This window comes from Macaca mulatta, chromosome 6 (assembly GCF_049350105.2).
Source record: "Macaca mulatta isolate MMU2019108-1 chromosome 6, T2T-MMU8v2.0, whole genome shotgun sequence".
Classification (NCBI taxonomy): Eukaryota; Metazoa; Chordata; class Mammalia; order Primates; family Cercopithecidae; genus Macaca; species Macaca mulatta.
Window position 1 is genome coordinate 85,848,330 of NC_133411.1, and position 14,448 is coordinate 85,862,777.

Genomic DNA, 14,448 nt, shown 5'->3' on the forward strand with positions numbered 1-14,448 from the left:
AAGTAAACCAGATAGTTCCTAGCCTTGTCAAATCAATGGTCTAGTGGGGAGAGGAGGCAGACTACTAAATAATCAACTTGCAATGTGTGATGTGTCATGAAAGAATGATGCAAAGAAACAGGAGTACAAAAATACTTTTCAACCATCACAATGCTTTATTTGCCCCACATAAAGCAATAGTCTATATAAGTGATTACTAATCATTTATGATACAGATCTATCTAAAACACATTTACAATTCATACTTTCCATCTTAATTGCTTTTTCTTTCATCATTTAGGTATGGGATGATTACTGGGCAGCACTTTCAGAGTCTCCAAATAAACACTCTCATAGCACCAGTTATCTCTCCTCATGACACGTGTCACAATTACAACTTTATTTTTATCTGTGATATTTTAAGAGTCTACCCCCAGACATTTATGGGAGTACCAGATCTATCCTTCCACCTTAAATAACTAAAACACTAGACAAAATATACAAAACAAGTTTTCAGACACTGCACAATAAATAGCATGGCACCGTGATCTCTGAGAGGCAGGAAACAACCTTGCTCTACAAATATTCTCGCTTACTCACTGGAGAGACCTCCAGGCCACAGCATAGGGAAGGGAACCATAACAGAGCCCTGAGTTTAAGACAAAGTTGAAAATTTGGAGAGGTAAGGCAGCTAGAATTTGCAGGACAGAGTATTAAAGAGGAGGGAGCTGAACAGAGGTGAGCTGCACAGAAAAAGCACTCGAAATCTATAGAGGATTCCTCTCATGTTTTCAGCTAAGTAGTGATCAGTACATACCTTTCACAAGACAGTCTAAGTCCAGAGAAGAGCCACTAGGAAGAGCAAGTAGAACAATCCCCAGGAATCACATAAAACAAGGAACAGTTCATGTTCATTCAGCCAGAAGGGAGAGGACATGGGACACTGGGTAAAGTTTCCATAAAGGCATCTCCTCAGTAGTGAGCTAAAATTAGCTGTACAGTAAAAGGCTGCTCTGGTCCCACACAACACAGCTTAAAAGTAAGCTTTGAAAAGATCATACTGTTTCCAATCAACTTCACTGAGTCTCAGAACAAAGCTCAAGAATATTTAAAAGAATACAAGTCTGGGCATGGTGGCTCATACCTGTAATCCCAGCATTTTGGGAGGCCAACGCGGGCAGATCACTTGAGCCCAGGAATTCAAGACAAGCCTGGGCAAAATGGTGAAACCCCACTTCTACTAAAAATACAAAAAATTAGCTGGGCATGGTGGTGTGTACATGTAGTCCCAGCTACTTGGGAGGCTGAGGTAGGAGGACCACGTAAGTCCAGAAAGTTGAGGCTGCAGTGAGCCATGGCTGCACCACTGCACTCCAGCCTGGGCAACAAGAGTGAGACCCTGTCTCAAAAAAATAAAAAAGAATCGAATACAAAAATAGCACCAAATAAGATATAATCCTAAATATCTAACATTCAGTGGATAAGTAAAACACAACCCATAATGAGTAGGAAATTCAACAACAGAAACACACCTAGAAATGACACAGATGATAGAACAGGTAGACAAGAACATTAAGATAGTTATTAAAACTACAGTCTACATGTTCAATAAGATAGACAAAGACATAAGCAGTTACACTTGAATGTATTAAAAAGCCCCAAATCAATTTTCTAGAGATGAAAATATGTCTGGATGAAATAAAAAGCAGATAAGGCATTACAGAAAAAAAAAACAAAAGGAAACTAATTTGATGAGACAGAAATCAAAACTATCCAAAATGAAGCACAAAAAAAAAAAACACTGAAAAAAATATATAGTACCAATGTGATTGATTACTGTGGGATAACTTCAAGCAGCCTAACATGCATGCAACTGAAGTCCTCAAAAGTGGGAAGGATTATAAATAATTGGGCCAGGTGCGGTAGCTCATACCCGTAATCCCAGAACTTTTGGAGGCTGAGGTGGGAGAATCTTGAGGCCAGGAGTTCAAGACCATCTGGGCAACATGGCAAGACCCTGTCTCTAAAAAATATTACAAAAACAAAAAGTAGCTGGGAATGGTAGCTCACACCTGTAGTCCTGGCTACTCAAGAGGCTGAGGTGGAAGAAATGCTTGAGCCCAGGAGGTTGAGGCTGCAGTGAGCCGTGATCATGCCACTGCACTCCAGCCTGGACAACAGGTCAAGACCTGTTTCCAAAATAAATTATTTTAAGAATTTTGCTTGAAAAAATGTCCAAATCTGATACTACTATAAAGCCATGGACCCGAGAAGCTCAACAAACCACAAGCACAAAAAAAATTAAGAAAACTATGCCAAGGGCAAAGGGACATCATAATTAAACACTTAAAAGCCAATGATGAAACCTTAAGCAGTCTTGGGGTATGGAGCACATTACATACAAATGAAGATAAGAATGGCAGTTGACTTCTCATTGGAAACAATGTAAACCAGAAGACAGAATATGTATAAAGTATAGAAAGAAAAAAAACTTGTCAACCTAACAATTCTACCCAGCAAAAAACATCTTTCATCTTTCAGAATTTACCCAAGTCAATTTAGGGTAATGAAAATGTCTTAGAACTACATAGAGGTGATGGTTACATAACACTGTGAATGCACTAAATGCCACTGAATTGCACTTTTAAATGGTTAATGGTTTATGTTATGTGAATTTTACCTTAAAAAAAAAAAAAAAAAAAGCTCGTAAAAACAGGAGAGTGGCAAGATTTTCTCAGACATACAAAAGCTGAAATAATTCATTATTAGTGGACCTGACTATGAGAAAATGTTAAAGAAAAGTTTTAGGAAGAAGAAAATGATTCCATATAGATATCTGGATCTACTCAAAGGAATGAAGAGCACCAAAAGTGGTAAAAAAAAAAAAAAAAAAAAAAAAAAAAAAAAAAGCGGCTGGGCACAGTGGCTCACGCCTGTAATCCCAGCACACTCTGGGAGGCCGAGATGGGTGGATCACCTGAGGTCAGGAGTTCAAGACCCAACTGGCCAACATGGTAAAACCTCATCTCTACTAAAAATACAAAATTAGCCGGGTGTGGTGGTGGGTGCATGTAATCCCAGTTACTCAGGAGGCTGAGGCAGGAGAGTCGCTTGAACCTGGGACGCAGAGGTTGCAATGAGCCAAGATCATGCCACTGCACTCCAGCCTGGGCAACAGTCTCAAAAAAAAAAAAAAAAAAAAAAAAAGTGGGATTTATAACATTAGAATTAAATATATAACAATAACAAAGGCAGGGGGAAAAAACTATATTATTGTAAGGTTCTTATTATATATGAAGTAGTAAAATGAATCACTTAAAGGTAGACTGTGATAAGTTAAAGATGTATACTATAAACCCTAAAGAATCATTTAAAAAGAAGAGGTATAGTTAGTAAGCTAACAAAAGAGATGAAATAAATCATAAAAAATACTCAATCTAAAGTAACGCAAGAGAAAAGAAGGAGAGGAATAAAGAACAGACGGAACAAACAGAACATATATAAGATGGTAAACTTAAACCCAATCATATCAATAATCATATTAAATGTACATGATCTAAACACCCACAATTAAAAGGCAGAGATTAGCTAGGTACCATGGCATTTGCCTATAGTCCCAGCTACCTGGGAGGTTGAGGTGAGCTCAGGAATTTGAAGTCCAGCCTAGGCAACACTGCAAGACCCTGTCTCTTAGAAAATAAAATTAAATTTAAAAAATAAAAAATAAAAGGCAGAAATTGTCAGATTGTATATAAAACAACAACCAACTATATGACGCTTATAAGAAAACCATTTTGAAGATCACCTTAAAAACCATTTTAAATATAAAGACACCTATAAGTTAAAAGAGGATGGAAAAAGATATACCTCGCAAACATTAATCATAAGGTCTGCCCCATCCCCAGAATGAAATCTCCACGAAGGCAGGGGCATGTGCATTTTGTTCACCTTTTGTCTCCAACAACCAGCAAGACTGCATACCATATCTGTTAAGTGAATGAAATTCTTTTAAAATGTATGGGACCTTCTACCCCACATTACTATGATTCCCAGGCTACAATGTCATCATTGCTCAAGGTTATGAAAAACTATTTCCTGTCTGAGGCCATCAACAGCTGTTCTCCTTGCTATTATCTATACCTCACTTCCGAAAGTCTATTCTCTTTTCCCTGCCCAGTCTCCTGGGGGCTGAGAAACCTGATAACCAATCTTGTTAGAAGTGTGCCAAAAGTAAAAAAAAAAAAACAAAAACAAACAAAAAACACTATTACTGAGTGAAGGTGTGTTTTGCTTTCCCTGAGTAAAATAAATATATTTGGCTATTCCCTGAGAGTACTAAATATTTCTTAGTTATCATGCTTTCTTCTCAACAAAAATATTTTAAGGACCAGCTAGAAGCTTCTTGCCATGAACAGGGTGATAGAGGAATAGAAAACAGATATGCAGGTTTGGGTTTTTAAAGTATGGGGAGGGTAAGTAAAAATTCAGCTATTCCAACTGAGTTCTCCTCCCACCCCAACATTTTTATGTTTTTCTTCATCGCATCCTCACCCTAAGCTAAGGAGTAAGGCATGAAATTTAACGAGTTAAAGAACTGACTCCTGGTGTTTCTGTGTATTTGTTCCATTTTTTTCCACAAAGTTTGGAACACGCTTTCCTTAGTGCAAATGTGATTCATGATGTTTAGATTTGTAAGTAGCAACACATTTTAACATTTCAACAGGTCCAATGCTAGGTACTTAGTACATAACAGGTCTTAACACCCATGGACTTTAAAAAATTACATACTGTGGTAAGTGTTACCAAGGAAAATGAAGAGCTATGATGAGAAAGAGAGCAAACAAAGGCAATGGAAAAAAGAGGGACCTAATTGAAGTTGGTTAGTTTGCTAAAGAGTGGGAATCTGACAGATAATAGTGTTTCAGGTTCAGGTAACAGCATGTGTATGGCAAAGTACATTCCCCAAAGATGGCTGCAACAGTATCTCCTGTCCCTCTTTTAGAAAACCTTGTTATTTCCCTATCAAGAGGTAGAGTCTATGTGCTCTCTCCCCTTAAGCCTGAGTGGGCCTTTGTGACTGCCTGAACCAAAATAATGAGGCAAAAGTAACACTGTGTACTTCTTGAGTCTACATTGTATTAGGCCATTCAGCTTCTGCCTCCTCTTAGGATACTCACTCTGAAAACTCAGCTACCATGCTGTAAGGACAAGCAGCTTGCAGAAAGGAATCAAGAGGAATCAAGATCTCCACCCTAGTTGACTTCCTGGCCAAGAGTGAAGACTATCTTGCCAACCATATGAGTAATCCGTTGAAAAGTAAACCCCATAGCCCTCAGTTAAGCCACCCCCAGCCAATGCCATATGGAACAGAGATGAGCTACCTCTCACAAGTTCTGCCAAACTTGCAAATTTGTAAGCTAAATGATTGTTGTTTTAAGCCACTAAATGTTGGGATGGTTTGTCATGTTGCAAGAGACAATGAGAACGATGTGCAAAGATCTTGAGGCTGGCAAGAGCTTAGCAGGTCCAGAAATTGAAAAGTACCAGTGTGGCTGAACACAGACATAAAAAACAACAGCATCAACACCAGCAGCAACCACAACAGCTAACATTTGGTATTTGTTATGTTATACAGGCATTGTTGTAGGTGATTGATATTCATTATTTAATCATCACAGTGTTGATACTGATATGCGTTATTTAATCATCACAATCCTACTGGTAGATACTATTAGAACATCAATTTTTGATATGAAAAAATAGAGGGACCGAGCAGTTTAGTGACTTACCCAAGATCACACCCCAACCCCAGTCTAGTACAAGAGCCCAAGCTATTAACAGTAATGCCACATTGCCTCTCAAAGGACAGAATGGCATAAAATCAGGTTTAGAAAGCCAGATAAACCCCAGGTTATGCAGATTCCTATAGACTATGGTAGGAAGTTTAGGTGTCAGTTTACAAGCAGTGGAACACTATTGAGTTGTAAGCAAGGTAGGTAGTATGTAATCCATTTTATATTTAAAAGATCATTCTGGCTGCATACAGGGAAGGGAAGGGAGGGAAAGGGAGGGGAGGGGAGGAAAGAATTTCATAATGGCTGGATGAAGCTAGTAACACTGAACTTCATGATCAATCTGAACATACAAAAAGAGAAATGGCAAGACAGACATTGTTGTGTGCCTCCCTGTGTAACATAACAGACAAGAAGCATACCACACCACCCATAACATATGCTTGGGAGGAAAAAAATTAAAACCTGAATCTCAGCATGCCCAGATCTAGCAACAAGTTTACCAGAAACAGAACAGAGGAACATTTTAAAGGATACCACGAGTCTGCCAAATAAAGATTGTGAAAAATTCCACAGGACAAATTGGGTAAATAAACAGCAAGAAAAGGAGGGGAAGGAGGCTGTTATAGACTAAAAGAAATCCACAAACACACCAACCAAATATAATGTGTGGACCATGTTTGAAAGCTGATTTGAATAATCCAATAGTAAAAAAGACATTGATGAGGCAACTGGGGAACTGCGATCACTTATTAGATATCAAGGAATTATTAAGTGATTTTTCTGGTATGATAATGGTACTGAAGATGTGTTTTTTTAGTCCTTATTTCTTAGTAATACACAGTCATATATTTACAGGTAAAATTATATGATGCCTAGAATTTACTTTAAAATAATCTAGAGAGGTGCAGGCAGTACAGATAAAATATGAGCCACATGTTAATAACTGTTGAAGCCAGGTGATGAATGCATAGGGGTTAATTATATAATCCTCCTTAGGTTTTTGTATACTTAAAACTTTCTGTACACTTAATACAAAGTTTAAATTTAAAACATTTTTAGAAGTCTGTTTAAGATCCCAAAATCCAACTAAGGTGAGGCTGTAAAACTCCAGCAGGAAAGATAGGCTAATGAGTAAGTATAAAACCTCCTCCAGTGTTTTGCTGTCTGCTTTAAGAACATGCAATCTGAAAGCAGACAACTATGTAAGTCAGGATGGGATTTATGAGAGGTGATTAGGCAGTGCCTTTAGCACTCTCTAGAAGAGAAGGGGCCCTGACATAGCCAAGTGGCAGGTCACGACTGATGCAGGAGATTAATGTAGTACTAGATACCCAACCCACTATCCTTATTCCTCAAGCAAGCTTCTGATTACAATCTGGATTCACTGTGGCATTTGTTTTCCTATGTGAGAATACATTTTTAATGACTTATTAATAAACTGCCATTCTAGTTTATACATCAGCCTCTTGGAGTTTTAGTATGGTAAACCAGTTCCTAAGAGTCCCAAATCAAATATCGTAAATAAGCAACTGGTAAGCTAAAAAGCCCAGTGGGCAATCTACTGACCATACCAAAATGTTGTCAGTTTTTCACCATGGACCTTTTTCTTACTGCACATCCTTCACATAGGTAATAGAGCTATTTAATATTATTTTAAAATGCATTTATAATAAATAGAAAATAAATTTCAAATGTAACAATAATAGTTACCATTCACTGAGTAGCTATTAGTACATCAGGCTAGACCCTTTGTATACATTTTACCTAAATCTTAAAGCTAGATGGGGCACATATTCTCATTTTACAGATGAGGAAAATGATGTTAAGTGACCTATTCAAGATCACACAGCCAAGAAGAGGATGGAGCCAGAATTCAAACTTAGATCTGATGGTAAGCCAAACAGCCTCTTAAAATGTTGTAGACTAAATAGATTCCTGTGGTTTCACATTGTTACCAAACCCAAAATATAATCTCTATGAGTACATGTTTAATAATGTGAGTACCTAGTGAATGCCAGGCATTCTGTTAAGAGCTGTGAGGAATACACAAAGAAGAAACGTACACAGACTCCATTCTCAAAGACAGTTCATCTAAAAAAAATCTTGTTAATAGAAGATGATTACAATATGAGTGGAAAGTAATAAATGCCATGGGGAGGTAATATAAAGCACTATGAGGATTCAGGAGAGACAGAGATTTCAAAATACGTTGAAGAAACAAACTCATGTGCTCACTTCGGCAGCACATATACTAAAACTGGAACGATACAAAGAAGATTAGCATGGCCCCTGTGCAAGGATGACACGCAAATTCGTGAAGCATATTTTTGCAAAGACTTGGAATCAACACAAATGTCCATCAGTGACAGACTGGATTAAGAAAATGTGGCACATATACACCATGGAATACTATGCAGCCATAAAAAAAGATGAGTTTGTGTCCTTTGTAGGGACATGGATGCAGCTGGAAACCATCATTCTCAGCAAACTATCGCAAGAACAGAAAACCAAATACCACATGTTCTAACTCATAGGTGGGAACTGAACAATGAGATCACTTGGACACAGGAAGGGGAACATCACACACCGGATCCTATTGTGGGGAGGAGGGAAGGGAGGGATAGCATTAGGAGATATACCTAATGTAAATGACGAGTTAATGGGTGCAGCACACCAACATGGCACATGTATACATATGTAACAAACCTGCACGTTGTGCACATGTACCCTAGAACTTAAAGTATAAAAAAAATAAATAAATAAATTTAAAAAAAAAGAAAAAAAGAAACTCATAAAACAGCCAATTTTTAGTTTGACACTGTACCAATGGATTACTGTACTAAGTGGTGGACATTTCTTTTTATAAAGGAAAGAATACACGGCCAAGCAACAGAAGCTAGGCTCTACCACCAGCTAGCAATGGGACTTTGGGCAAAGTCCTCAGTTGCCTCTTTTAAAAATAACACAGGCATCGCACCTGTAATCCCAGTTACTTGGGAGGCTGAGGCAGGAGAATTGCTTGAACCTGGGAGGTGGAGGTTGCAGTGAGCGGAGATTGCACCACTGTACTCCAGCCTGAGCGACAGAGCAAGACTCCATGTCAAAAATAAATAAATAAAAATAAAAATAAATAACACAGGCACCAATTTACAAGAGGCCATTCTGTACTTGAAAACAAAAATAAAACATTAAAAAAGTTTTAAAGGGCAGAATTTATTATCTCTAAGGTTATTTCCTTCATCTACATGAAAAATCTACTTTAAAATGTTAATATACTATTACAATTCTCTCTTCTGTTCAACTTAGACTACAACATTAAAAATTACTAAAAGAGAAAAACAGTCCCTCTGGTGTCAAATTAGTACATTTATTGCATAGATGCTACATTTTTTAGGTGAACTGAAATTTCACTCTGATGCTTAGAATCCTCCAGAGATTCCCAAGATCTATAAAGACTGACTCACAGAGGAGACATATGAAGTCCCCTGGCACAACTTGACTTGTAACCTCTAGCAGAAACTGGCTAGGTAAGAGGTCTAGGTTGCATGCCTGTACTCAGCCTGAGGCAGCTAAAGGTCATGGTGATGTCAATCACTGCAAATATAACTTACATGAAAATGCTATCTTACAAGGGCAGGGATTTCCTATTATGTCCACTGCTGTCATACTTCCAACATTTAGGCACACAGTAATTACTCAGTAGACATTTGTTAAATGAATTTATAGACAAGGCAATCCCTGCCCTCATGACACTTATAGTCTAAACTAATGCTACCATAAGAATTTAGAAACATATTTTTAGGTATTATGAGCTTGTTTTATTTATTTTTTTAATTAACTTTTCATATATTAAACCCCAGTCTGAAGAAACTGACAATATCTGACCTTGAAGTTTCCCATAAGTGGTAAACAGGTTTAATAAATAAGACCAAATCAGATATTTAAATACTTTTCTGTACTCTAACCAGTAAGATGACTTACCTATACAAAGGAGTTTTCATAAAAACAATATTACTTAAGCATATCTTATAAAATTTATAACAGTAGAATTAGTGATTACTCATCATAAATAACATTTAAAACTCAAATTGCTTACTGAGAATTAATATTTTGATGGCTCTATCGCAGCCCCTAAAATCAGCATAATATTTCAAAAGAATCCATGAAGTCAGAACGTTAAATAGATGAACTGGTTGAGCACAGTGGCTCATGTCTGTAATCCCAGTACTTTGGAAAGCCAAGGTGGAGGGATCGCTTGAGGCCAGGAGTTCGATTCCAGCCTGGCCAATATTGCAAGACCTCATCTCTACCAAAAAAACCCACAAAAACAATTAAAAAAAAAATTAGCCAGGCATGCTGGCACAAGCCTGTAGAACCAGCTACTTGGAAGGCTGAGGCAGAAGAATCCCTTGAGCCCAGAAGTTGAGGCTGCAGGCTGAGTGACAGAGCAACACCCTGTCTCTAAATTAGATAAGTAAATAAATAGATAAATAGATACTTGGAAATACAATACAGGAGAAGAAAGGGAAAACAAAAACTTTTAAGTGGATTTTGATTGGAAGGGAACAGATATATTCCATAAAATTATTTTTGGCCTTCAGTAGTACCAAAGCTTTAAAAAAAAAAAAAAAAAAAAAAAAAGCAAGCTTTTCATGTTCTTTATTTAGAAGTTAAAGAATTACAGGTCAGGTGCCAGTGGCTCACGTCTGTAATTCCAGCACTCTGGGAAGCTGAGGTGGGTGGATCACTTGAGTTCAGGAGTTCAAGACCAGCCTGAGCAACATGACAAAATGTACCATCTCTACAAAAAATAGCCGGGCACAGTAGGGTGTGCCTGTAGTCCCAGCTACTTGGTGGCGAGGCAAGAGGGGAAGTAGGAGGCAGAGGATCACTAAAGTCCCGGAGGTTGAAGGTGCAGTAAGCCGAGACTGTGCCACTACACTCCAGCCTGGATGACAGAGCGAGACTTTGTCTTAAAAAAAAAAAAAGGAGTTAAAAATTAAAATTCAGTTGAGTACTAGAAATGTAACTGAATACTCACCCTTCTTGCTTGGGCTCTCTTTATGTTGAAAATCAGCCTGTGTCGCATGTGCTGTCATGAGTTACTGTGATACTGGCAATATATGTTTGGGGAATAAATGAAAAGTTTTCCTTCCATCTCATTTTCTTGTTAACTAATGACTACTATCACAGCAGTTCTGGAACTGCTTAGTCAACTGGTTGTTTTCCTTATATACGAAATAAAGTAAAATGTAGCAAAAAACCAGAAACCCATAGTTAACAATAGCTATGAGTTATTGAGAAGTTACTATGTGCAACAAACACTTTTAACAAACTTATTAAGCAAACTTGTTTATTTTAATCACTTCATCTTCATAATTGTATCCCCATTTTACAGATGAGGAAACTGAGACACACAAAACTTAAGTACCTTGCCCAAGATTATGGAGCTAATAAGAGGATCACTAATTTAAATGTAGCCACTACCTGGCTCTAGAGACCTCACTTGATTGCTAAGTTCTGCCTGTGCTGTATCATGCTACACTTTACCATAGTCACAGCTTTTGTGGCCTAAATCCCTATCCCAAAGTTTAAAAAGTCTTCTAAAGGATCCAGTCCAATCAATTTAGAGCTTGATAATGAAGTTATATAACAATGCATAAAGTAAACTTCATTTCATGTTGAGGCGTCTGTCTTTTAACCACTTCTGCCATTTAACAAATATTGCTTGATTTAGTTAAACGCATTCTATCATGAAAGTCCCCATATAAAAAAAAAAATCCACTATTGAGGCTGTAATAGAATTAGTACAGGGGTACAGTTACTTTGGGTGAAACTACTTTGACTGAAAAGTATACCCTGTCTAGAAAGACTAAAAATATTTATCAAGAATAAGGAAGATAAGATAACTTCTGAAACTGTTTCCAAAATAATAATATACTGAATTCTCAGTAAGAATCAGAACAATGTTTAAGTGCTTACACCAATCAACTTCTGTGACTTTCCTAGGTATGAAAGAAGGAAAAAAAACCCCACCTTATTAAAGAATCCCTATGCACTTTGGTTCACACGAGCGCAAGTGCTTTGTATGTGGTATGTGTACTGAGCAGTAGTAGAAAATGAGAATATAAATATTAAATGCAGTCCCAGCCCTCAAAAGACTTCTAAGACTTTCCATACGACTTGGCTTCAGGATGTTTTCCACAGAAAAGACATCGAATGTTTAAAAAATTGGTGACATTTTGGAAAACTTAATAATTATTAGGTTGGTTTTCTAAGATAAGAGATGTTCTCTATAGAAGGAAAAGGGCCGCTAAGGGGAAAAAAGTGATACATATATTAAAATAACAGAATAGAACACTACAAAAATGGGATATACCCACTTCTTGCTTTATTTTCAGCAAAATGAAGAAAATGAATTTTTTTTTTTTTTTTAAAGACAGAGTCTCACTCTGTTGCCCAGGCTGGAGTGCAGTGGCACGATCTTGGCTCACTGCAACCTCCGTCTCCCAGGCTGAAGCAATTCTGGTGCCTCAGTCTCCCAAGTAGCTGGAATTACAGGCACGCGCCAGCACACCAGGCTAATTTTGTATTATTAGCAGAGATGGAGTTTCGCCATGTTGGCCAGGCTGGTCTCGAACCCCTTGACCTCAGGTGATCGCCTGTCTCAGCCTCCCAAAGTGCTGGGATTACAGGCGTGAGCCACCGCACCTGGCTTGAAAATGAAAACTCTTTTAACACACTCTGCTAACCCTTCTAACTCTACTGTGCTCTTCAGGTACAATAATAACTGGATTTAGACGGCTTTAAGAACACCAGAATGTGTGGCTTCTAATCTCAGCTGGGACCTTTAAGTTACCCAGCACTGTCTCCCACTCTTCCCTCTATTCCCAAGGCTCTGACAACCTTTACATCCCCACACTTCGCAGATGGCCCTGCCTTTTATCATTCACTGGAATGAAGCTCCATGAAGGCAAGGCTCTTTGTTCACAGCTCTCGTAAACTTAGAACACTGCCTGACACATAACAGGTAATCAATGTTTGTTAAATGAATGAATGAACAGAACAAACAGAGGCCATCAGCTAAGGAATTCCCTCAGTCTCCTGTTTTAACCTACAAACTAGTCATATCGTTTCCTTCAGTCTAGGAGGACAATATTCCTCCTACTGAAGGTTAACTCCTCCACCTGTGCTCCATATTGCATTCTCGCCCATCTCTTTCTCAATAATTATCCCTTTCTACTCTAATATTTTAAATACACCTTGCCATGGACTCCTTTGCCAGATCCTAAAAATAATGCTTAATCCCATTCTGTAAGCAAAACCAAAAGAATTTCCTGAACCCTAGAGCTTGCTGAAGCTACTATTTCAAAGATGCTTGGTCTTAAAGGAGAAGCAGACACATTTCTAGTGTCTGCTCCTCATCCTTCAACACCTTCAATTCATGGTAATTTGATTTCCACCCTAGACTTCTCAAATTCAAGGTAAGATTGTTAAAGGACCATAACGTACCCAATCTAATTATTTCTTGCCTCATTTGATGTTTCTGCTACATTTGATCCTGGCTACTACTCATTTCTTGAAACTCACTCCCTTTCTTGGCTCTTTTGACACTATTTTCACCTGATGGCTTTCTCAGCTGCCCCTTAAATGACTATTCCCAGAGATGCCTGATCTACTATATAAACACCCTGCATGAGCTCATCCACATTCACAGCTCCAACCAAAAATTATATATTCTGACTCCCAAAACTCTATCCCCAGCCCAGTTCTCTTTTCCTGAATACTAGACCAACAATATCCAATTATAAAGCATTCCCACGTGGTTGACCACAAATATCTCAAGGTTCCTTCAATTTGTCATCTCACCTTGCTACAAACTTGTTTCTCTACTCTTGGTTCCCTTTATCAACTAGTGGCTGACCAAGGCAATCTCTTTTACCTCAAAATATCTATCTAGATCACTGTCAACTCCTATAGACATTACTACTTAAATCTCTTGAATTCAAGCCCTGTTCTACTCGGTTTTAATTCAAGCCATTATTTTTGACTAAATTGCTGCAATTAACCTATCTTGCAATTGAGTGTCTCAGCTGGGTGCGGTGGCTCACACCTGTAATCCCAACACTTTGGGAGGCCAAGGCGGGTGGAACACTTGAGGTCAGGAGTTCCAGACCAGCCTGACTAACATGGTGAAACTCTGTCCCTACTGAAAAATACAAAAATTAGCCAGGCATGGTGGCGGGTGCCCGTAATCCCAGCTACTCCGGAGGCTGAGGCGGAAGAATCGCTTGAACCCAGGAGGCAGAAGTTGCAGTGAGCCGAGATTGCGCCGTTGCACTCCAACCTGGGCAACAAGAGTGAAACTCAGTCTCAAAAAAAAAAAGTGTCGCTGAGACACCCAAGCATTTCTTTCTTTCTCTCTCTCTGTCTCTCTCTCTCTCTCTCTCTCTCTCTCTCACACACACACACACACACACACACACACACACACACACACCCCTGCCTTCTCCAAGTCCAAAAATTCCTCCATATTGCAGCCTGAGTAGTTGATCTAAAATGCAAGCATGGTAATAACTACCAACTTAAAATTGTTCTATTGCTCACCATTACTTAACAGCTTCTAAAGCTGTTTGCAGGAAGAAGTTACTATTCTCCATCATTTCTATTTTTA

At 38.3% G+C, this 14,448-nt stretch overlaps 1 protein-coding gene and 1 non-coding gene across 3 annotated transcripts in view; one reads left to right on the forward strand and one right to left on the reverse strand.

Moving 5' to 3' along the window:
- Positions 1 to 14,448, reverse strand: part of HOMER1 (homer scaffold protein 1) — a 165,248-nt gene that overhangs the window by 131,409 nt on the left and 19,391 nt on the right.
- Positions 8,002 to 8,103, forward strand: LOC114679060 (U6 spliceosomal RNA). Its single transcript, XR_003730749.2, has one exon. It is a non-coding gene; the product is annotated as a U6 spliceosomal RNA (small nuclear RNA).